The sequence below is a fragment of the Oncorhynchus gorbuscha genome, unplaced genomic scaffold, assembly GCF_021184085.1.
Source record: "Oncorhynchus gorbuscha isolate QuinsamMale2020 ecotype Even-year unplaced genomic scaffold, OgorEven_v1.0 Un_scaffold_688, whole genome shotgun sequence".
Classification (NCBI taxonomy): domain Eukaryota; kingdom Metazoa; phylum Chordata; class Actinopteri; order Salmoniformes; family Salmonidae; genus Oncorhynchus; species Oncorhynchus gorbuscha.
The window spans coordinates 165001-190592 of NW_025745764.1; the positions used below are offsets into that span (position 1 = coordinate 165001).

The following is a 25592-nucleotide window of genomic DNA, read 5'->3' on the forward strand; positions in this document are numbered from 1 at the left end:
TGATTATTAGTATATATATATATATATATCTGTTATACTGATTATTAGTATATATGCGTCTTTCTACCTATATATTATCTGTTATACTGATTATTAGTATCTGCTATATACTCGGCTCTGTCATAACCTATATATTGCTATGCAGACGACACACAATTAATCTTCTCCTTTCCCCCTTCTATATATATCTCTGCTGATTATGTCTATATCTGTTATACTGATTATTATGATCTATATACTCCATATCTGTTACCCTGTTATTCTATACTATATAGGCGGTGGCCCGTCTCCTATAGGTTCATGCTGATTATTCTACAACATATATATATCCAGGCTGATTACTTGTATATTATATCTGTGTCATACTGATTATTAGTATATCTGGTATTGATTATTAGTCCATGGCTTCCTGTATTATTATTACAAGACCATACTGATTATTAGTATATATAGGCCCTATATATCTGTTATACTGATTATTAGTATATATACCTTCCTACACCTGAAACCCCACCTCTGATTATTAGATATATATCTGGTATACTGATTATTAGATATATTGTTAATGACTGTTATACTGATTATAAGGTATATAATTTGGTCGCTCTGGATAAGAGCGTCTGCTAAATATAAATGTATTATTAGTATATATATCTGTTATACTGATTATTTAGTATATATCTGTTATGATTATTATATCTGTTATGCTGATTATTATATATCTGGTATACTGATTATTAGTATATATCTGTTATACTGATTATTAGTATATATATATATATCTGGTATACTGATTATTAGTATATATCTGGTATACTGATTATTAGTATATATCTGGTATACTGATTATTAGTATATATCTGGTATACTGATTATTAGTATATATATATATATATCTGTTATGCTGATTATTAGTATATATCTGGTATACTGATTATTAGTATATATATATATATCTGTTATACTGATTATTAGTATATATATATATATCTGTTATGCTGATTATTAGTATATATCTGGTATACTGATTATTAGTATATATATATATATATGTTATACTGATTATTAGTATATATATATATATCTGTTATACTGATTATTAGTATATATATATATATCTGGTATACTGATTATTAGTATATATATATATATCTGTTATACTGATTATTAGTATATATATATATATCTGTTATACTGATTATTAGTATATATATATATATCTGTTATACTGATTATTAGTATATATATATATATCTGTTATGCTGATTATTAGTATATATCTGGTATACTGATTATTAGTATATATATATATATATATACTGATTATTATTATATATATATATATCTGTTATACTGATTATTAGTATATATATATATATCTGTTATCTGATTATTATATATATCTTATACTGATTATTAGTATATATATATATATATGTTATACTGATTATTAGTATATATATATATATCTGTTATACTGATTATTAGTATATATATATATATCTGTTATGCTGATTATTAGTATATATCTGTTATACTGATTATTAGTATATATATATATATATATATCTGTTATACTGATTATTAGTATATATCTGTTATACTGATTATTAGTGTATATATATATATATCTGTTATACTGATTATTAGTATATATATATATATATATATATCTGTTATACTGATTATTAGTATATATCTGTTTATTATACTGATCATCATAGCAGCATCTCACAGAAGAAGAGAAGGGTATTCATGCTCAAACCCCTTCTGCTGTTTAACTACTTGTTCCTGTCATTTTACAGACTTCCACAGTTGTTCTGGTTCTGTTTACATAAAGAACAAGCCTTATTTGTTGTTATTTCATCTGGTATATGGTCATTTCTGGGTTGGAAAGCAGCTTTTTCCTCAGATAGGGGGCTATACTGTACCCTCCTCATCATCACTCCTTCCTCTCCTGTCATCCTCTTACCAGGAAGCATGGCAGAGCCTCTGAGACCCACCTGAATACTACTCACCCTGACCCTGGATCCAACTCTTCTTCTCTCTGTTTCTAACTATCTCTCTTGTTGTTGTCCGGAGCCTTCTAGCTGTCTGTTTCTCATTCCCTTTTCTATTCTTCTATGGAGAACGTCTCTGTTGTGGTGGTAGTTAGCAGCTTCCTGTGACGTTCAACCAGATGCCTTCGTGACACCAGGCCTGCTCTTTGTGTCCGAGCAGGAGAGAAGAGGAGGACGCTGCTGCTTTGTGAAGGAATCAAGTGTTTGTCTCTGTGTGCTCCTCCCTCCCACTCACATGTCAAGCATTTCTAGCTCTAGCAGGGACACAGCAACTTCAGCATAGCCAGCCACAGGACTTAGAACGTAGAACTCTCACACCTTCTAATACAGAACAGGCCTTATAACATAGAATTCTCACACCTTCTAATAAAGAACAAGCCTTAGAACATAGAACTCTCACTCCTTCTAATAAAGAACAGGCTTTAGAACATAGAATTCTCACTCCTTCTAATAAAGAACAAGCCTTAGAACATAGAACTCTCACTCCTTCTAATAAAGAACAGGCCTTAGAGCAGTAAACGATACAATAGTATGAGAATTCAGACGGCTTGACAGACACTCTCCCATCTGCCTCCCTCGCATTGCATTATGGGTAGCTGTGAAAAGCCCTACCTAGCAGCGGAGGAGTCGTGGCAGAGTTTTTAATTAGTCAGAGAAAAATCTTCTCTATGCCTCCAGCCGAACTGTGGTGATTAAAGGAATCAGCATACAATGGGGTCTGATTTGCCTGGTCTGGAGGGTCTGGAGGGTCTGAGGGTCTGGAGGGTCTGAGGGTCTGGAGGGTCTGAGGGGTCTGAGGGTCTGAGGGTCTGGAGGGTCTGAGGGTCTGGAGGGTCTGAGGGGTCTGAGGGTCTGAGGGTCTGGAGGGTCTGAGGGTCTGAGGGTCTGGAGGGTCTGAGGGTCTGGAGGGTCTGAGGGGTCTGAGGGTCTGAGGGTCTGGAGGGTCTGAGGGTCTGGAGGGTCTGAGGGGTCTGAGGGTCTGAGGGTCTGAGGGTCTGAGAGTCTGGAGGGTCTGGAGGTTCTGAGGGTCTGGAGGGTCTGAGGGGTCTGAGGGTCTGAGGGTCTGGAGGGTCTGAGGGTCTGGAGGGTCTGAGGGGTCTGAGGGTCTGAGGGGTCTGAGGGTCGGAGGGTCTGGAGGGTCTGGAGGGTCTGGAGGGTCTGGAGGGTCTGAGGGTCTGGAGGGTCTGAGGGTCTGAGGGTCTGAGGGTCTGAGAGTCTGGAGGGTCTGGAGGGTCTGGAGGGTCTGGAGGGTCTGGAGGGTCTGGAGGGTCTGAGGGTCTGGAGGGTCTGAGGGTCTGAGGGTCTGAGGGTCTGAGAGTCTGGAGGGTCTGAGGGTCTGAGGGTCCGGGGGTCTGGGGAGCCTGGTCTGGAGGGTCTGAGGGTCTGAGGGTCTGGAGGGTCTGGAGGGTCTGGAGGGTCTGAGGGTCTGGAGGGTCTGGAGGGTCTGAGGGTCTGGAGGGTCTGGAGGGTCTGAGGGTCTGGAGGGTCTGAGGGTCTGAGGGTCTGGAGGGTCTGGAGGGTCTGAGGGTCTGGGGGTCTGGGGAGCCTGGTCTGGAGGGTCTGAGGGTCTGAGGAGCCTGGTCTGAGAGTTCTGATGGGGTCTGGTCTGAGGGTCTGAGGAGCCTGGTCTGAGGGTCTGAGGGTCTGAGGAGCCTGGTCTGAGAGTCTGGAGGGTCTGAGGGTCTGAGGGTCTGAGAGTCTGGAGGGTCTGAGGGTCTGAGGGTCTGAGGGTCTGAGGAGCCTGGTCTGAGTCTGGAGGGTCTGAGGGTCTGAGGGTCTGAGAGTCGGGAGGGTCTGAGGGTCTGAGGGTCTGAGGAGCCTGAGGGTCTGAGGAGCCTGAGGGTCTGAGGAGCCTGGTCTGGAGGGTCTGGAGGGTCTGAGGAGCCTGGTCTGGAGGGTCTGGAGGGTCTGGAGGGTCTGAGGAGCCTGGTCTGGAGGGTCTGGGGGTCTGAGAGTCTGGAGGGTCTGATTTGCCTGGTCTGGAGGGTCTGAGGAGCCTGGTCTGGAGGGCCTGGAGGGTCTGGAGGGTCTGAGGAGCCTGGTCTGGAGGGTCTGGGGGTCTGAGAGTCTGAAGGGTCTGATTTGCCTGGTCTGGAGGGTCTGATTTGCCTGGTCTGGAGGGTCTGAGGGTCTGAGGAGCCTGGTCTGAGGGTCTGAGGAGCCTGGTCTGAGGGTCTGAGGAGCCTGGTCTGAGGGTCTGAGGGTCTGAGGAGCCTGGTCTGAGGGTCTGAGGGTCTGAGGAGGCTGAAGAGACAGGCTGCGACCCAAATGATACACTGTTCCTTAAATAAATTACAATGATATTTGTCACATGCTTCGTAAAACAACAGCTGCAGACGAACAGTGAAATGCTTCCTTACAGGTCTTTTAACCAGCAAAGCAGAGTTAAAGATAAATATAAATAGTGACAGAAGGAATATTAGCCTTTAGCTCGGTGCGGATGTTGCCTGTAATCCATGGCTTCTGGTTGGGACATGTACGTACGGTCACTGTGGGGACGACATCATCAGTGCACTTATTAATGAAGCCGGTGACTGACGTGGATAAACTCCTCAACGTTATCGAATGAATCCCCGGGACATATTCCAATCTGTCCTAGCGAAACAGTCCTGTTTTCGCTTGTAAGCAGGAAGCAGGAGGATAGAGTTACGAGTCTGATTTGCCAAAGGGAGGGCGATGGAGGGCTTTGTCCGCATTTCTGTGTGTGGGACTAAAGATGATCACGAGTTTTGTTTCCCTCTAGTTGCACAGGTGACATGCTGGTAAAAATTTCAGTTTCCCTGCTTTAAAATCACTGGCCAAGAAAAAGGCTGCCTCTGAACAGTCTTGTTTACTTATGGCCCTGTTCAGCTCTTTGCGTGCCGGTCTTAGTGCCAAGCATCCATTTGTGGCAGTAAATAGACGGCTATGAAAAATACTATCTTGGTAAATAGTGTGGGTTTACAGTTTATCATGAGGTATACTAACTCAGGCCGGCAGAAAGGTCAGACTTCCTTCATAACATTAGAGATGAACACAAAGCTACTGGTTCACAAAGAGACACGGCCCCTCCTTCCCTTCGTCTTAGCAGAGTCTGCCACCAGGGGCTGTGGTCAAAAGTAGTGCACTATTTAGGGATTAAAGGTGTCATTTGGGACACCCACCGGGAGGGACACTGTGGAGGTAGAGGAAGGTAGGGAGACAATAGGAGATGTATTGTCCAGGGAGAGTTACCGTGGAATCTACTTCCTGTCTCAGAGACACTGTGGAGGTAGAGGAGGGTAGGGAGACAATAGGAGATGTATTGTCCAGGGAGAGTTACCGTGGAATCTACTTCCTGTCTCAGGGACACTGTGAAGGTAGAGGAGGGTAGGGAGACAATAGGAGATGTATTGTCCAGGGAGAGTTACCGTGGAATCTACTTCCTGTCTCAGGGACACTGTGGAGGTAGAGGAGGGTAGGGAGACAATAGGAGATGTATTGTCCAGGGAGAGTTACCGTGGAATCTACTTCCTGTCTCAGGGACACTGTGGAGGTAGAGGAAGGTAGGGAGACAATAGGAGATGTATTGTCCAGGGAGAGTTACCGTGGAATCTACTTCCTGTCTCAGGGACACTGTGAAGGTAGAGGAGGGTAGGGAGACAATAGGAGATGTATTGTCCAGGGAGAGTTACCGTAGAATCTACTTCCTGCCACTATTCTCTAGTCATGTGTAGTGGTCTTTACTGGCTGCTGCCTGCCTGTCTGCACACACACACACACCGCACGCACGAACACACACACCCTCTGTCCCTCCCCGGATCACTAACTCATCAGTATGCCAGTCACAGAGCCAGGCCTGTAGGCCCGTGTCAGACCGGGGACTGGAGTTGTGCCCATTTGCCCAGACGCCTCACTGCCTCCCAGGCTGCTCACCTACTCCAAGCCCAGGCTGTGTCTCAGAGTGCAGGCCCTGGGGCTCATCTTTAATGGGACGTTACACTCTGGGAAGCAGGCCTCTCTCAGGCTGCCAGAGGACACAATATTATACTGAGTTATTATTAAAGGGGCAGTGCTCATTTTGTTCCTGATATTTCCACCCTGTGGGGATGAAATAACCCTGAAGTTGTTGAATAATGCCGTTTCAGTGTAAAGAGCTTTCCAGGAGGGATATAGTTTGTTTGGCTCCCAGCATGATGTCACAATCAGATCCGATTAGTCATCTCTTAATTTGCATACGTCTCCTTCTACTTCGAAGGAGTAAGTGGGGAAGGCTCTAGAGAGAGTCTAGAGGAATTATATCCACCAATCAGGGCTGTGTATGTAAATATATTACAATGTGTATCAACGTGCCCACATGATCAGACTGAGCAGTTCAATAGCAAAAGGAGGCTGAGGGAAATAAACGCTAAAAAAAATATATATTTGTTGTTTATTTTGATGAAATAAACACAGTAGTGTATTAGACATACAGTGATGCATGGGGGCTTTAATGAGCTGGAGAGCTTAGATTTCCATTTACCGCCCTTCTAAAAATCATCTAAACAACCAAAACATTTCATTTACAGAAAACGAAATGTTTACATCTGGAAGACATCATCTAAGTTAGACACAACAAAATAGTAAAACCTCCCGCAGAGCATCACTAACAAGCTGTCCTCGTTAACGGTCTGTCATCACTAACAATCTGGCATCACTAACAACCTGTCATCACTAACATCCAGTCATCACTAACAACCAGTCATCACTAACAACCAGTCATCACTAACAACCTGTCATCACTAACAACCAGTCATCCCTAACAACCAGTCATCCCTAACAACCAGTCATCACTAACAACCAGTCATCCCTAACAACCAGTCATCACTAACAACCAGTCATCACTAACAACCTGTCATCACTAACAACCAGTCATCCCTAACAACCAGTCATCCCTAACAACCAGTCATCACTAACAACCAGTCATCCCTAACAACCACTCACCCCTAACAACCAGTCATCCCTAACAACCAGTCATCACTAAAAAATCTGTCATCACTAAAAAATCTGGTATCACTAACAATCTGGCATCACTAACAATCTGGTATCACTAACAATCTGGCATCACTAACAATCTGGTATCACTAACAATCTGGTATCACTAACAATCTGTCCTCGCTAACAATCTGGTATCACTAACAATCTGGCATCACTAACAATCTGGTATCACTAACAATCTGGCATCACTAACAATCTGGCATCACTAACAATCTGGTATCACTAACAATCTGGCATCACTAACAATCTGGTATCACTAACAATCTGGTATCACTAACAATCTGTCCTCGCTAACATCCAGTCATCACTAACATAGTCTGAGTTTAGTCTGAGACGCTGGGAAAGTTCAGCTCTCACCTGACACACACACACACACACACACAGACAGACAGACAGACAGATACACACACACACACACACACACACACACACACACACACAGACAGACAGACAAACACACACACACACAGACACCTCGGCCAGCTGATAGAGGGACCAGGTAGAGGCAGGTGTTTAGGATGTACTGCCAGACTTGGTTCCCCCTCCCTGAATCCCGGCCCAGCAGGCCTGGGTCTGACCAGGGGGGGAAGTGTAAGGGAGGGGGGAGGGAGTGGAGGGGGAGAAGAGCCATATTACTAGTTCCCACTGGGGGAGGGGGAGGGGGAGGGAGTGGAGGAGGAGAAGAGCCGTATTACTAGTTCCCACTGGGGGAGGGGGGAGGGAGTGGAGGAGGGAGAAGAGCCGTATTACTAGTTCCCACTGGGGGGGAGGGAGTGGAGGAGGGAGAAGAGCCGTATTACTAGTTCCCACTGGGGGAGGGGGAGGGAGTGGAGGAGGGAGAAGAGCCGTATTACTAGTTCCCACTGGGGGGAGGGGGAGGGTGGGGGGAGAAGAGCCGTATTACTAGTTCCCACTGGGGGGGGGGGAGGGAGTGGAGGGGAGAAGAGCCGTATTACTAGTTCCCACTGGGGGAGGGGGAGGGAGTGGAGGAGGGAGAAGGTATTACTAGTTCCCACTGGGGAGGGGAGGGGGGAGGGGGGAGGGAGTTCCCACTGGGGAGGAGGGAGAAGAGCCGTATTACTAGTTCCCACTGGGGGGAGGGGGGAGGGGGAAGGGAGTTCCCACTGGGGGGAGGGGGAGGGAGTGGAGGGGAGAAGAGCCGTATTACTAGTTCCCACTGGGGGAGGGGGAGGGGAGAGGGAGTGGAGGGGAGAAGAGCCGTATTACTAGGGGGAGGGGGGAGGGAGTGGAGGGGGAGAAGAGCCGTATTACTAGTTCCCACTGGGGGAGGGGGAGGGGGGAGGGGGAGAAGAGGGGGGGAGTGGAGGGGGAGAAGAGCCGTATTACTAGTCCCACTGGGGGAGGGGGAGGGAGTGGAGGAGGGAGAAGAGCCCTAGTTCCCACTGGGGGGGGGGGGGGAGTGGAGGGGGAGAAGAGCCGTATTACTAGTTCCCACTGGGGGGGGGGGGAGTGGAGGGGGAGAAGAGCCGTATTACTAGTTCCCAGGGGGAGGGGGGGGAGGGGGAGCCGTATTACTAGTTCCCACTGGGGGGGGAGTGGAGGGGGAGAAGAGCCGTATTACTAGTTCCCACTGGGGGGAGGGGGGAGGAGGGGAAGAGTTCCCACTGGAGTGGAGGGGAGAAGAGCCGTATTACTAGTTCCCACTGGGGGGGGGAGGGAGTGGAGGAGGGGAAGAGGTATTACTAGTTCCCACTGGGGGAGGGAGTGGAGGGGGAAGAGTATTACTGGACTGGGGGGGGAGGGAGGGGGAGAAGAGCCGTATTACTAGTTCCCACTGGGGGGGGTGGAGTGGGGAGAAGAGGGTTCCCACTGGAGGGGGGAGTGGAGTGGAGGGGAGAAGAGCCGTATTACTAGTTCCCACTGGGGGGGAGTGGAGGGGGGGAAGAGCCGTATTACTAGTTCCCACTGGGGGGAGGGGGGAGGGAGAGGGAGAAGAGCCGTACTACTAGTTCCCACTGGGGGAGGGGGGGAGTGGAGGAGGGAGAAGAGGTATTACTAGTTCCCACTGGGGGGGGGGAGGGAGTGGAGGGGGAGAAGTATTACTAGTTCCCACTGGGGAGGGGGGAGGGGGGAGGGGAGAGAGGAGTTCCCACTGGGGGAGGGAGTGGAGGGAGAAGAGCCGTACTACTAGTTCCCACTGGGGGGGGGGAGGGAGTGGAGGGGAGAAGTATTACTAGTTCCCACTGGGGGAGGGAGTGGAGGGGGAGAAGAGCCGTATTACTAGTTCCCACTGGGGGAGGGGGAGGGAGTGGAGGAGGGAGAAGAGCCGTATTACTAGTTCCCACTGGGGGAGGGGGAGGGAGTGGAGGGGAGAAGAGCCGTATTACTAGTTCCCACTGGGGGGGGGGAGGGAGTGGAGGAGGGAGAAGAGCCGTATTACTAGTTCCCACTGGGGGGGGGAGGGAGTGGAGGGGGAGAAGAGCCGTATTACTAGTTCCCACTGGGGGGGGAGTGGAGGGGGAGAAGAGCCGTATTACTAGTTCCCACTGGGGGAGGGGGGAGGGAGTGGAGGAGGGAGAAGAGCCGTATTACTAGTTCCCACTGGGGGGGGAGGGAGTGGAGGGGGAGAAGAGCCGTATTACTAGTTCCCACTGGGGGAGGGAGTGGAGGGGGAGAAGAGCCGTATTACTAGTTCCCACTGGAGGGGGGGAGGGAGGGTGGGGGGAGAAGAGCCGTATTACTAGTTCCCACTGGGGGAGGGGGAGGGAGTGGAGGAGGGAGAAGAGCCGTACTACTAGTTCCCACTGGGGGAGGGGGAGGGAGTGGAGGAGGAGAAGAGCCGTATTACTAGTTCCCACTGGGGGAGGGGGGGAGGGAGTGGAGGGGGAGAAGAGCCGTATTACTAGTTCCCACTGGGGGAGGGGGGAGGGAGTGGAGGAGGGGAGAAGAGCCGTACTACTAGTTCCCACTGGAGGGGGAGGGAGTATTACTGGACTGGGGGGGGGAGTGGAGGAAGAGCCGTATTACTAGTTCCCACTGGGGGGGAGGGAGTGGAGGGGGAGAAGAGCCGTATTACTAGTTCCCACTGGGGGGGAGGGAGTGGGGGAGAAGAGCCGTATTACTAGTTCCCACTGGGGGAGGGGGAGTGGAGGGGGAGAAGAGCCGTATTACTAGTTCCCACTGGGGGAGGGGGAGGGAGTGGAGGAGGGAGAAGAGTACTACTAGTTCCCACTGGGGGGGGAGGGAGTGGAGGGGGAGAAGAGTATTACTAGTTCCCACTAGTGGAGGGGGAGAAGAGCCGTATTACTAGTTCCCACTGGGGAGGGGGAGGGAGTGGAGGAGGGAGAAGAGCCGTGGAGGGGGAGAAGAGCCTACTAGTTCCCACTGGGGGGGGGGAGTGGAGGGGGGGAGGTACTACTACTAGTTCCCACTGGGGGAGGGGGAGTGGGGGGAGAAGAGCCGTATTACTAGTTCCCACTGGGGGAGGGAGTGGAGGAGGGAGAAGAGCCTACTAGTTCCCACTGGGGGGGGGGAGGGAGTGGAGGGGAGAAGAGCCGTATTACTAGTTCCCACTGGGGGAGGGAGTGGAGGGGGAGAAGAGCCGTATTACTAGTTCCCACTGGGGGAGGGGGGGAGGGGAGGAGGAGTTCCCACTGGGGGAGGGGAGTGGAGAAGAGCCGTACTACTAGTTCCCACTGGGGGGGGGGGGGAGGGAGTGGAGGGGAGAAGAGCCGGAGTTCCCACTGGGGGGAGGGGGAGGGAGTGGAGGAGGGAGAAGAGCCGTATTACTAGTTCCCACTGGGGGAGGGGGGAGGGAGTGGAGGAGGGAGAAGAGCCGTATTACTAGTTCCCACTGGGGGAGGGGGAGGGAGTGGAGGGGGAGAAGGTATTACTAGTTCCCACTGGGGGAGGGGGAGGGAGTGGAGGAGGGAGAAGAGCCGTATTACTAGTTCCCACTGGGGGAGGGGGAGGGAGTGGAGGGAGGGAGAAGAGCCGTATTACTAGTTCCCACTGGGGGGGGGGAGGGGGGAGGGAGTGGAGGGGGAGAAGAGCCGTATTACTAGTTCCCACTGGGGGGGGGGAGGGAGTGGAGGAGGGAGAAGAGCCGTATTACTAGTTCCCACTGGGGGAGGGGGAGGGGGAGAAGAGCCACTGTAGCACAGCGTAGGGTTTTAACAAGGCAGCGGTTACCTCACAGCCATGTAACCACAATGCGTTATGGGCGGTAGGAATACCAGTGTTTATATTTACATGAGGAGCCAGGGAGAACAGCCTCTGTGATGACTGCATACTGAACAACGTCTCCTTAGGCCTCGGACATGAGCCAACACACTGGGCATCGTCACCACACGGGTTTAATACAAAAATAACAACTTTTTAGACAGAGAGGGTGGGAGTCTACACACTGGCCTATCCTGACCCTCTGCCTGGCTCTACCTCTTCCTCCACCAATCACAGCAGTTAACAGACTGCCACAGGTGGGGCAGACCAATCAGGCGGCAGTGTTCCCTGGGCCACACTCCACCTCTCCGAACAGGTGTAACATATCAGGATCCACATAGACTGGTCCCAAATTATTTTAACCCTTTAATTAATCTAGGCAAGTCCGTTAAGAACAAATTGTTATTCACGATGGACGGCCTAGCCAAACCCAAACCCAGACGACACTGGGCTAATTGTGCGCCGCCCTACGGGACTCCCGATCCCGGGGCGACACAGACGTGGAACCAGGGTCTGAGTGACGCACTGAGAACGCTGTGCCTTAGACCGCTGCGCCACTCGGGAGACCAAATAACTCCCTGTTCCCTAGTGGGTCACCACTCAAACTGCTCAATGGTCTGACAGCAAAAACTAAGTCATCAGCGATTGGATCATCTGTAAATCAATCAATCAAAGTAGCCAATGGCTTCTTTTCTAAATGTCCTCCCTTTACCCACGTGTGTTCTGGCTCTGGTCCAATCACAGGAGGCTGCTGAAGGGAGGACGGCTCATAGAAGAGTCCGGGAAACGGAGCAAATGGAACGTCATCAGACACCATGGAAACCACGGAAAACCATGGAAACCACGGAAACCATGGAAACCATGGAAACCACGTGTGACGTATTTAATACCGTTCCACTGATTCCGCTTTACGGCCACGAGGCCGTTCTCCCCAATTCACCTCTACTACCAACTTCCTGTTTCTGGGACCAATCAGAACACTTAGAATTTGTTTGTGTTCTACAAATCATCGGGGAGGGACTCAGATCCAGACTCATTGTGGATTTGTTTTTAAACTAGCGTCCGTGGGCGTGGCCTCGTGTTTGGGTGGAGCAAGGAGTCTGGGTGGGAGAAGAGCCGTATTACTAGTTCCCACTGGGGGAGGGAGTGGAGGGGGAGAAGAGCCGTATTACTAGTTCCCACTGGGGGAGGGGGAGGGAGTGGAGGAGGGAGAAGAGCCGTACTACTAGTTCCCACTGGGGGGGGGGAGGGAGTGGAGGAGGAGAAGAGCCGTATTACTAGTTCCCACTGGGGGAGGGGGAGGGAGTGGAGGGGAGAAGAGCCGTATTACTAGTTCCCACTGGGGGAGGGGGAGGGAGTGGAGGGGGAGAAGAGCCGTACTACTAGTTCCCACTGGGGGGGGGAGTGGAGGGGGAGAAGAGTTACTAGTTCCCACTGGGGGAGGGAGTGGAGGGGGAGAAGAGCCGTATTACTAGGGGGGAGGGAGTGGAGGGGGAGAAGAGCCGTATTACTAGTTCCCACTGGGGGAGGGAGTGGAGGGGAGAAGAGCCGTATTACTAGTTCCCACTGGGGGAGGGGGAGGGAGTGGAGGAGGGAGAAGAGCCGTACTACTAGTTCCCACTGGGGGGGGGAGGGAGTGGAGGGGAGAAGAGCCGTACTACTAGTTCCCACTGGGGGAGGGGGGGAGGAGGGGAAGAGGAGTTCCCACTGGGGGGGGGAGTGGAGGGGGAGAAGAGCCGTATTACTAGTTCCCACTGGGGGAGGGAGTGGAGGGGGAGAAGAGCCGTATTACTAGTTCCCACTGGGGGAGGGAGTGGAGGAGGGAGAAGAGCCGTATTACTAGTTCCCACTGGGGGGGGAGGGAGTGGAGGGGGAGAAGAGCCGTATTACTAGTTCCCACTGGGGGAGGGTTACTAGTTCCCACTGGGGGAGGGGGAGGGAGTGGAGGAGGGAGAAGAGCCGTACTACTAGTTCCCACTGGGGGGGGGGAGGGAGTGGAGGGAGAAGAGCCGTATTACTAGTTCCCACTGGGGGAGGGGGAGGGAGTGGAGGAGGGAGAAGAGCCGTATTACTAGTTCCCACTGGGGGGGGGGAGGGAGTGGAGGAGGAGAAGAGCCGTATTACTAGTTCCCACTGGGGGAGGGGGAGGGAGTGGAGGGGGAGAAGAGCCGTATTACTAGTTCCCACTGGGGGGGGGGAGGGAGTGGAGGAGGGAGAAGAGCCGTACTACTAGTTCCCACTGGGGGGAGGGAGTGGAGGGGAGAAGAGCCGTATTACTAGTTCCCACTGGGGGAGGGAGTGGAGGGGAGAAGAGCCGTATTACTAGTTCCCACTGGGGGAGGGAGTGGAGGAGGGAGAAGAGGTATTACTAGTTCCCACTGGAGTGGAGGGAGAAGAGCCGTATTACTAGTTCCCACTGGGGGAGGGGGAGGGAGTGGAGGAGGGAGAAGAGCCGTACTACTAGTTCCCACTGGGGGGAGGGAGGGAGGGGGAGAAGAGCCGTATTACTAGTTCCCACTGGGGGAGGGGGAGGGAGTGGAGGAGGGAGAAGAGGTACTACTAGTTCCCACTGGGGGGGGGGAGGTGGAGGGGGAGAAGAGCCGTATTACTAGTTCCCACTGGGGGAGGGAGTGGAGGGGAGAAGAGCCGTATTACTAGTTCCCACTGGGGGAGGGAGTGGAGGAGGGAGAAGAGCCGTATTACTAGTTCCCACTGGGGGGGGGGGAGTGGAGGGGGAGAGGAGAAGAGCCGTATTACTAGTTCCCACTGGGGGAGGGAGTGGAGGGGGAGAAGGCCGTATTACTAGTTCCCACTGGGGGAGGGGGAGGGAGTGGAGGAGGGAGAAGAGCCGTACTACTAGTTCCCACTGGGGGAGGGGGGAGGGAGTGGAGGAGGAGAAGAGCCGTATTACTAGTTCCCACTGGGGGGGAGGGGGAGGGAGTGGAGGAGGGAGAAGAGCCGTATTACTAGTTCCCACTGGGGGAGGGGGAGGGAGTGGAGGAGGGAGAAGAGCCGTATTACTAGTTCCCACTGGGGGAGGGGGAGGGAGTGGAGGGGGAGAAGAGCCGTATTACTAGTTCCCACTGGGGGAGGGGGAGGGAGTGGAGGAGGGAGAAGAGCCGTATTACTAGTTCCCACTGGGGGAGGGGGAGGGAGTGGAGGAGGGAGAAGAGCCGTATTACTAGTTCCCACTGGGGGAGGGGGGAGGGAGTGGAGGGGGAGAAGAGCCGTATTACTAGTTCCCACTGGGGGAGGGGGAGGGAGTGGAGGAGGGAGAAGAGCCGTATTACTAGTTCCCACTGGGGGAGGGGGGAAGGGGGAGAAGAGCCACTGTAGCACAGCGTAGGGTTTTAACAAGGCAGCGGTTACCTCACAGCCATGTAACCACAATGCGTTATGGGCGATGTAGGAATACCAGTGTTTATATTTACATGAGGAGCCAGGGGCCTACGACGTAACGTCCTAACAGCCTCTGTGATGACTGCATACTGAACAACGTCTCCTTAGGCCTCGGACATGAGCCAACACACTACTGCTCTCGGCATCGTCACCACACGGACAATTACAGCCGTTTAATACAAAAATAACAACTTTTTAGACAGAGAGGCATCGTGGGTAGTCTACACACTGGCCTATCCTGACCCTCTGCCTGGCTCTACCTCTTCCTCCACCAATCACAGCAGCCTCTAACAGACTGCCACAGGTGGGGCAGACCAATCAGGCGGCAGTGTTCCCTGGGCCACACTCCACCTCTCCGAACAGGTGTAACATATCAGGATCCACATAGACTGGTCCCAAATTATTTTAACCCTTTAATTAATCTAGGCAAGTCCGTTAAGAACAAATTGTTATTCACGATGGACGGCCTACCCCGGCCAAACCCAAACCCAGACGACACTGGGCTAATTGTGCGCCGCCCTACGGGACTCCCGATCCCGGCCGTTTGCGACACAGACGTAGAAACGAACCAGGGTCTGTAGTGACGCACTGAGAACGCTGTGCCTTAGACCGCTGCGCCACTCGGGAGACCAAATAACTCCCTGTTCCCTATATAGTGGGTCACCTGACGACTCAAACTGCTCAATGTTCCCTCTACAGTCTGACAGCAAAAACTAAGTCATCAGCGATTGGATCATCTGTAAATCAATCAATCAAAGTAGCCAATGGCTTCTTTTCTAAATGTCCTCCCTTTACCCACGTGTGTTCTGGCTCTGGTCCAATCACAGGAGGCTGCTGAAGGGAGGACGGCTCATAGAAGAGTCCGGGAAACGGAGCAAATGGAACGTCATCAGACACCATGGAAACCACGGAAACCATGGAAACCACGGAAACCATGGAAACCACGGAAACCATGGAAACCATGGAAACCACGTGTGACGTATTTAATACCGTTCCACTGATTCCGCTTTACGGCCACGAGGCCGTTCTCCCCAATTCACCTCTACTACCAACTTCCTGTTTCTGGGACCAATCAGAACACTTAGAATTTGTTTGTGTTCTACAAATCATCGGGGAGGGACTCAGATCCAGACTCATTGTGGATTTGTTTTTAAACTAGCGTCCGTGGGCGTGGCCTCGTGTTTGGGTGGAGCAAGGAGTCTGGGTAGCCAGAGTGCAGTAGCACACTACATAGGGAATAGGGCTGTAGTATAAAGTAGTGTACTATTAAATAGGGAATAGGGCTGTAGTATAAAGTAGTACACTATATAGGGAATAGGGCTCTGGTCTAAAGTAGTGTACTATATAGGGAATAGGGCTGTAGTATAAAGTAGTACACTATATAGGGAATAGGGCTCTGGTCTAAAGTAGTGTACTATATAGGGAATAGGGCTGTAGTATAAAGTAGTGTACTATAAAAGGGAATAGGGCTCTGGTCTAAAGTAGTGTACTATATAGGGAATAGGGCTCTGGTCTAAAGTAGTGTACTATATAGGGAATAGGGCTCTGGTCTAAAGTAGTGTACTATATAGGGAATAGGGCTCTGGTCTAAAGTAGTGTACTATATAGGGAATAGGGCTCTGGTCTAAAGTAGTGTACTATATAGGGAATAGGGCTCTGGTCTAAAGTAGTGTACTATATAGGGAATAGGGCTCTGGTCTAAAGTAGTGTACTATATAGGGAATAGGGCTCTGGTCTAAAGTAGTGTACTATATAGGGAATAGGGCTGTAGTATAAAGTAGTGTACTACATAAGGAATAGGGCTGTAGTATAAAGTAGTGCACTATATAGGGACTAGGGTGCTGTTAGGGACTGTCTCACTGCTCTTAGTGACTGGATATTCCTCTCATACAGTAACTGTCTCCTCATTTATCTGACCAGCCCTCTTCACTTCCCTCTGGAAACCGTCCTCCCTTCCTCCCTTCTTTCTTCACTCCCTCCCTTCCTCCCTTCTTTCTTCACTCCCTCCCATCCTCCCTTCTTTCTTCACTCCCTCCCTCCCTCCCTTCCTCCCTTCTTTCTTCACTCCCTCCCTCCCTCCCTCCATCCTCTCCTCCCTCTCTCCTCCCTCCCTCCAGCCTCCCTCTCTCCTCCCTCTCTCCTCTCCTCCCTCCTCCCTCTCTCCTCCCCTCCCTCCCTCCCCTCCTCCTCCCTCCCTCCCTCCTCTCTCTCTCCTCCCTCCCTCCCTCCCTCCTCCCTCCCTCCCTCCCTCCCTCCTCTCCTCTCCTCCCTCTCTCCTCCCTCCCTCCCTCCTCTCCTCTCCTCTCCTCTCCCCTCCCTCCCTCTCCTCCCTCTCCTCTCCTCTCCTCTCCTCTCCTCTCCTCCCTCCCTCATGTCTCTTCCTCTATCTTTCTGGTTCTTTCTCTGCCCCCTTTTTCTAAATGTTTCTTTCTTTTTGACTCTGTGTGTGTGTGTGTGTGTGTGTGTGTGTGTGTGTGTGTGTGTGTGTGTGTGTGTGTGTGTGTGTGTGTGTGTGTGTGTGTGTGTGTGTGTGTGTGTGTGTGTGTGTGTGTGTGTGTGTGTGTGTGTGTGTGCGTGCGTGTGACCCATCCTGGTAATCTTTCTCTCATAAGTAGCTTACATCTGATCTCTCTCTCCCCCCCTCTGCCTCCCCCTCACTCTCCCCTCTCATCCCCCCCTCTCTCTCTCTCTCCCCCCCCTCTCTCTCTCTCCCCTCCCTCCCCCCCCCCTCTCTCTCTAAAACAGGAAACAGATAAATAACTCTACCTCCCTGCTCCCCTAACAGTAGGTAAAACAGGAAACAGATAAATAACTGGTACCTTCCTGCTCCCCTGACAGTAGGTAAAACAGGAAACAGATAAATAACTGGTACCTTCCTGCTCCCCTAACAGTAGGTAAAACAGGAAACAGATAAATAACTGGTACCTTCCTGCTCCCCCTGACAGTAGGTAAAACAGGAAACAGATAAATAACTGGTACCTTCCTGCTCCCCCTAACAGTAGGTAAAACAGGAAACAGATAAATAACTGGTACCTTCCTGCTCCCCCTAACAGTAGGTAAAACAGGAAACAGATAAATAACTGGTACCTTCCTGCTCCCCCTGACAGTAGGTAAAACAGGAAACAGATAAATAACTGGTACCTTCCTGCTCCCCCTGACAGTAGGTAAAACAGGAAACAGATAAATAACTGACTCCAGTCATCTCCAAACAGCCTAAGAACTACCAGGACTTAATGATCAGCACATTGAGACACAGAGCCAAACATGAGGAATAATGGCCGACCAAAGCTGCCTTTCTAAGTAGACCTACTTTAGAGTCAGTCTGACAGAGTGGTGGTCCATTGAAATCAGCTGGAGTCAGGTTAACATTGTTACTACTACTGTTATTAATCACATAAACCTAGCAGCCAGGTTACCAGCCTTACTGTTATTAATCACATAAACCTAGCAGTCAGTTAGTAAACCTAGCAGCCAGGTTACTAGCCTTACTGTTATTAATAACATAAACCTAGCAGTGAGGTTACCAGCCTTACTGTTATTAATAACATAAACCTAGCAGTCAGGTTACCAGCCTTACTGTTATTAATAACATAAAAGCAGTCAGGTTATCAGCCTTACTGTTATTAATAACATAAACCTAGCAGTCAGGTTACCAGCCTTACTGTTATTAATAACATAAACCTAGCAGTCAGGTTACCAGCCTTACTGTTATTAATAACATAAACCTAGCAGTCAGGTTACCAGCCTTACTGTTATTAATCACATAAACCTAGCAGTCAGGTTACCAGCCTTACTGTTATTAATAACATAAACCTAGCAGTCAGGTTACCAGCCTTACTGTTATTAATCACATAAACCTAGCAGTCAGGTTACCAGCCTTACTGTTATTAATAACATAAACCTAGCAGTCGGGTTACAGCCTTACTGTTATTAATCACATAAACCTAGCAGCCAGGTTACCAGCCTTACTGTTATTAATCACATAAACCTAGCAAACCGGCCTTACTGTTATTAATAACATAAACCTAGCAGTCAGGTTACCAGCCTTACTGTTATTAATAACATAAACCTAGCAGTCAGGTTACCAGCCTTACTGTTATTAATAACATAAACCTAGCAGTCAGGTTACCAGCCTTACTGTTATTAATAACATAAACCTAGCAGTCGGGTTCAGCCTTACTGTTATTAATAACATTAGCAGTCAGGTTACTAGCTTACTGTTATTAATAACATAAACCTAGCAGTCAGGTTACTAGCCTTACTGTTATTATTAACATAAACCTAGCAGTCAGGTTACTAGCATTACTGTTATTAATAACATAAACCTAGCAGTCAGGTTACTAGCCTTACTGTTATTATTAACATAAACCTAGCAGTCAGGTTACTAGCCTTACTGTTATTAATAACATAAACCTAGCAGTCAGGTTACCAGCCTTACTGTTATTAATAACATAAACCTAGCAGTCAGGTTACTAGCCTTACTGTTATTAATAACATAAACCTAGCAGTCAGGTTACCAGCCTTACTGTTATTAATAACATAAACCTAGCAGTCAGGTTACCAGCCTTACTGTTAGAAAACATCTACACGATTCTGCGATATTTAAAGACCTGGAAGAGGAACGGGGATCGAAGCTGTATACAGAACTGATCAAATCAAATCAAATCCGGATCCCAGTAGGCTACCCACAGAACTACACATTACTGTAGTCTCTGCTACCTAACAGAACAGACTGATTACAATCATACACATTACTGTAGTAGTCTCTCTGCTACCTAACAGAACAGACTGATTACAATCATACACATTAATGTAGTGTAGTCTCTCTGCTACCTAACAGAACAGACTGATTACAATCATACACATTAATATAGTGTAGTCTCTCTGCTACCTAACAGAACAGACTGATTACAATCATACACATTACTGTAGTCTCTGCTACCTGACAGAACAGACTGATTACAATCATACACATTAATGTAGTGTAGTCTCTCTGCTACCTGACAGAACAGACTGATTACAATCATACACATTAATGTAGTGTAGTCTCTCTGCTACCTGACAGAACAGACTGATTACAATCATAGACATTAATATAGTGTAGTCTCTCTGCTACCTAACAGAACAGACTGGTTACAATCATAGACATTAATGTAGTGTAGTCTCTCTGCTACCTAACAGAACAGACTGATTACAATCATACACATTACTGTAGTCTCTGCTACCTAACAGAACAGACTGATTACAATCATACACATTAATGTAGTGTAGTCTCTCTGCTACCTAAGAGAACAGACTGGTTACAATCATAGACATTAATGTAGTGTAGTCTCTCTGCTACCTAACAGAACAGACTGGTTACAATCATAGACATTAATGTAGTGTAGTCTCTCTGCTACCTAACAGAACAGACTGATTACAATGTTGCAACAGAGTGAAAAGCGAACGAAAAGGAATGTTTAAAAGTATTGTTGAAGTTTAATCGTTCAGTTGTGAATGTTGTAGACTTCTGTCTCTCAGGACTAAAGTGGGGTAAGGAATAGAGCTGTCTGTCTCTCAGGACTAAACTAGGATAAGGAATCGAGCAGTCTTGTCTCTCAGGACTAAACTGGGGTAAGGAATAGAGCTGTCTGTCTCTCAGGACTAAACTGGGATAAGGAATAGAGCTGTCTGTCTCTCAGGACTAAACTAGGATAAGGAATAGAGCTGTCTTGTCTCTCAGGACTAAACTGGGGTAAGGAATAGAGCTGTCTGTCTCTCAGGACTAAACTAGGATAAGGAATAGAGCTGTCTTGTCTCTCAGGACTAAACTAGGATAAGGAATAGAGCAGTCTGTCTGTGTTTTCCCCTGAAGGTAACACAAGGTCACACTGAACTGAGTCCCAAATGGCACCCTATTCCCTATATAGTGCACTACTTTAGACCAGAGCCCTATTCCCTATATAGTGCACTACTTTAGACCAGAGCCCTATTCCCTATATAGTGCACTACTTTAGACCAGAGCCCTATTCCCTATATAGTGCACTACTTTAGACCAGAGCCCTATTCCCTATATAGTGCACTACTTTAGACTGGGGCCCTATTCCCTATATAGGTCACTACTTTAGACTGGGGCCCTATTCTCTATATAGTGCACTACTTTAAACCAGAGCCCTATTCCCTATATAGTACACTACTGTAGACCAGAGCCCTATTCCCTATATAGTACACTACTTTAGACCAGAGCCGTATTCCCTATACAGTGCACTACTTTAGACCAGAGCCCTATTCCCTATATAGTACACTACTATAGACCAGAGCCCTATTCCCTATATAGTGCACTACTTTAGACCAGAGCACTATTCCTTATATAGTACAGCCCTATTCCCTATATAGTACAGGTACTTTAGACCAGAGCCCTATTAGACCAGAGCCCTATTCCCTATATAGTACACTACTATAGACCAGAGCCCTATATAGTACACTACTATAGACCAGAGCCCTAGTCCCTATATAGTACACTACTATAGACCAGAGCCCTATTCCCTATATAGTGCTGTACTATAGACCAGAGCCCTATTCCCTATATAGTACACTACTTTAACAACCTGCTCCTCTCTCTATTCCCACCGTCCCTCAACAACCTGCTCCTCCCTATATTCACACCGTCCCTCAACAACCTGCTCCCTCTCTCTATTCACACCGTCCCTCAACAACCTGCTCCTCTCTCTATTCACACCGTCCCTCAACAACCTGCTCCTCTCTCTATTCACACCGTCCCTCAACAACCTGCTCCTCTCTCTATTCACACCGTCCCTCAACAACCTGCTCCTCTCTCTATTCACACCGTCCCTCAACAACCTGCTCCTCTCTCTATTCACACCGTCCCTCAACAACCTGCTCCTCTCTCTATTCACACCGTCCCTCAACAACCTGCTCCTCTCTCTATTCACACCGTCCCTCAACAACCTGCTCCTCTCTCTATTATTCAACAACCTGCTCCTCTCTCTATTCACACCGTCCCTCAACAACCTGCTCCTCTCTCTATTCACACCGTCCCTCAACAACCTGCTCCTCTCTCTATTCACACCGTCCCTCAACAACAACCTGTCCCTCAACAACCTGCTCCTCTCTCTATTCACACCGTCCCTCAACAACCTGCTCCTCTCTCTCTCTCCGTCCCTCAACAACCTGTCCCTCAACAACCTGCTCCTCTCTCTATTCACACCGTCCCTCAACAACCTGCTCCTCTCTCTATTCACACCGTCCCTCAACCAATCCTAGGATAGAAACACACACAGGCCTACATCCTCATAGACATATGATGCATACTGTCTACTTTCTGCCTTGTGTTTGTAGAGTAGTTTGGTTTAACAGAGGGACTAGTATTTACTCGCCACGGTCAGAACATTGGCAATATGCATTATAACGTCTGGATGACTATAAAGTCACTATGTTAAGTATTAATTTTATGTAATTTTTATATAACAAAAACCACTCAAGCAAAATACACTTTTTAATTTAAGAGAAAGAAACAAAGAAAGAAAGAAAGCGAATCATATGCTAAATGAATAGGCTAAAATATTAAACATATGTTGACCTAACAAAGCTATCTTTTAACATCTCAAATTTGACTTAAACAAAAGTAAACAAAAGCCTATTCTCCAGGTGATATGTAATGTCAGTGCCCTACAACAACAACAACAACAACAACAACTAAATCTATGACGGTGTAAAAAGCAGATTTTCTCTGGTAGCAGCAAGCATCGCCAGAGCAGAGTAAACTATAGGTCAAATTCCGCTAATAAAATAAGGAGAATATCGGCCCTAAACAGTGATTAAACATCCCAGGCTGCGTTGCTGCTGACTCGGGGCTCTCTCTTTTCTCTCTCCCCTCCCCCTCCTCTATAAACAGCATCAAAGCAATCAAAATGGTAATGTTCGGCATGAATGGGGCCCATCCCCCCTCTCCGAGAAACTCCGCAGACTTTTTCTCCATGTTAGGAAGGAACCAACACCCCTTCTCGGCACAAAATGGAAGCATCCACTACCATACTAAGGCGCTTTGCGTAAAACACTACAACAAAAATATATACTCTGGAAAGATCAACCTCGTGTAAATAGATAACCAACTACGTGAAAATATAATCATTGTTTCTCTGCATGAGCTGCCTAAATTGGTTTGTCTTCTGCTTTACAGGAAACGTTCAACAGCGAATGGTGGAGAAAACCAAGGCGCTGTTCAGGGCTCAAGTGCTGAAAACTGCATTCCTGAAGAAACAGGATCTTAACTTAGGCCAACGCAAAAACCCTTTATAATCAACTAAAATGATTCAACATCGATTGATTTGACTTCTACAATATATATTTACACATTATATGTCTGTTTTGTGTTCCTTAGTGGCTTCGGTAACTTCATATATTGAGCCAGGCAGTGTTGTGACTTTAAGCGTTCAACGGCATCTGTTCTGTGGTGCTGAAAAAATAGCTCCCGTTCTCCTGGGCGGAAGAGCTGGACTTTAGTGTTTCTCTTTATCTTTCAAATGACTCATTAGGAATACATACAAATAACTTTCAATCACTTATTACAAGATGGAAGTTCATCTTGGCCAATTTGATACTAGATGTAGTAAAAAAATAAAAAAAAAAAAATGAAAGTGTAAGCTGCGATCGAATCAAAAGCAACCTTTACCGTCATGTGACCAAGAACAAATAATACCCCACGTCAGGCTATAAAGTAACAAATAAAGTCCATTTAGAAGCAACAAAAAATACGTATTCATTCGGCGATGAATATCTACGAATAGTCAGAATAGTAAAAACGTGATGCTTGATGTGTAAAAAAAAATAAAAAGTGCAGACCGGATACTTGAGCATCTCCTTTCTTACTCTCCTGAAACATGTCGACTTACTCAAAATGGACGCTACATTTTTCAACATTTCATGTAACACAACTTAAAGAGTATCCGGACAGAATCAGCAGATTACGTTGAGGAATTCTACAACACAACGACTTTTAAAAGGGGGAGCAAAGACTAAATCAATGCCTTTACTTTGAAACCTTTTTTTTTTTTAAACAAGCACATTGTCCTGAACATAACGGTCTCACACAATACAAGACTATTGCCGTGACATGAATGATGATTATAGCCAACGATAGTGTATAATAAAGCAATACATCTGCTTTGGGGGTTTTCTTACTTGTTTTTCGCTTAGGGCAGTTATTCTGTCGTGCCTTTCCTGTAGTTGTTTCTTAAGCTCTCCATCCTACAATTAAACAAAACATCATCAGTCAAATAATAGGATTATAAATGGGACCAAAACACCAAGTGTAACCTAACCATGTCGACACGTTTCAAACTTATGCCGTTGCGTTATAAACCAAAGTCACATTTGAGGACAAAGCAGGTGGAAACTCAGCTCAGTAAACAGGGTTTACAACAAGACAATAAAGAGATGTAATGCTGGTAAAGTTTCCTGCCACACTCCCTAACCCTAACCAGCCGTGTCTAGAGGACGATTACAAGGCTTTCACAAATAGACATTTACCTGCGGGTCTTGCTTCATCTGTGCAACTAGTTTCTAACCGGAGGAGAGAAAAAAAAACGAAAGAGGAATTAGAAAAAGTGTTTCAAGTTTAGTGTGTAAAGACAAGATCAAAGCAGCGAAGCATTAGGAGCGAGTCGGTTTCTACAGCTCATAAATATTCAGGTCGCGTCCTGCTCGCCACACAGGACCACCGCATTATTACAACCTAGTTCTTGATGCCTCGAAACAGACCCACGACAATAACAAAGTAGTCTAAAAAGTATCCCACTCTCATCTGAAAGTGCATGTTTATGGCGTCGCACGCACATACCAGCTAAGCATAACAGAGCACATACTCTTTTTTTCTCGCTGGGAAAACAAACATGTCACGTTTGATCCCTCTGAGATTGCTTTCCTCTCTACACCACTCGCTCGCTCAAAAGACCACAAATAAGGAGTAGAATGAAACGACGTTTCGTTTTTACCTGATGACTTTGAATCTTGACTTTCAACGCCTCTTGCAGGCATTGTAGTTCCATGTTCCGACTTCAAAAACACTTTTGCACCACTTTCGATGTAATCAATGTGAAGTTTAAGTGAATTAAAATGTTTTTTTTTGTTAAAGCCGACAAAAATAACAATCGAAAGAAGAACTACTCAGGCTGCAAAGCAAGTTCTTGCTTCTTTGCTGTGTAGAGGGCTCATCACTCACTTTACGCCGCTGAGCAAAGTGCTCTAAACACGGGGGAAAGGTTTCAGCACCTGGACAGATCCACTCTAAAAATAACGCCGCGTCGACGCATCCTCTCCAAACGGTCGATTTATGTTTCTTTTGATCATTTTTAGTTGAATAGTGGGGACTATATTTTGTCCGAGTGAGCGGCTTGATTTCACTTTGCCTGGGGAAAAGTTGCGCTTCGGCTGTCAATGCTAATTCGAAAATTCCCGGATGGAGCAGTGAAAGAACAGAACTCTCCCCTCGTCTGTCTTTCTCTCCCCCTCGGTCACAAAAGCATACACTCAGTCATGCGCACTCCTGAATAAAATACACTCAGGCTGTCCACAATATTGCAAGGATAGACAACTATTTTATTAAGTCGAGGATAGATAACTATTTTATTAACTAAGTCCAGGATAGACAACTATTTTATTAAGTCGAGGATAGATAACTATTTTATTAACTAAGTCCAGGATAGATAACTATTTTATTAATTAAGTCCAGGATAGATAACTATTTTATTAATTAAGTCGAGGATAGATAACTATTTTATTAAATCCAGGATAGATAACTATTTTATTAATTAAGTCCAGGATAGATAACTATTTTATTAAGTCCAGGATAGATAACTATTTTATTAAGTCCAGGATAGATAACTATTTTATTAAGTCGAGGATAGATAACTATTTTATTAACTAAGTCCAGGATAGATAACTATTTTATTAACTAAG

The 25592-nt window shown here is 47.7% G+C and overlaps 1 protein-coding gene across 1 annotated transcript in view; it reads right to left on the reverse strand.

The window, feature by feature from the left end:
* The window catches only part of LOC124019809 (coiled-coil domain-containing protein 8 homolog), a 157487-nt gene extending 132371 nt beyond the window's left edge, over positions 1-25116 (reverse strand). The window contains exons 1-2 of the mRNA XM_046335244.1: positions 24629-25116; positions 23817-23882 (exon numbers count right to left, since the gene is read on the reverse strand). The gene's annotated coding sequence lies outside the window, so the exon portion shown is untranslated. The remainder of the gene's footprint in view (positions 1-23816; positions 23883-24628) is intronic.
* Positions 25117-25592: the final 476 nt, after the last annotated feature.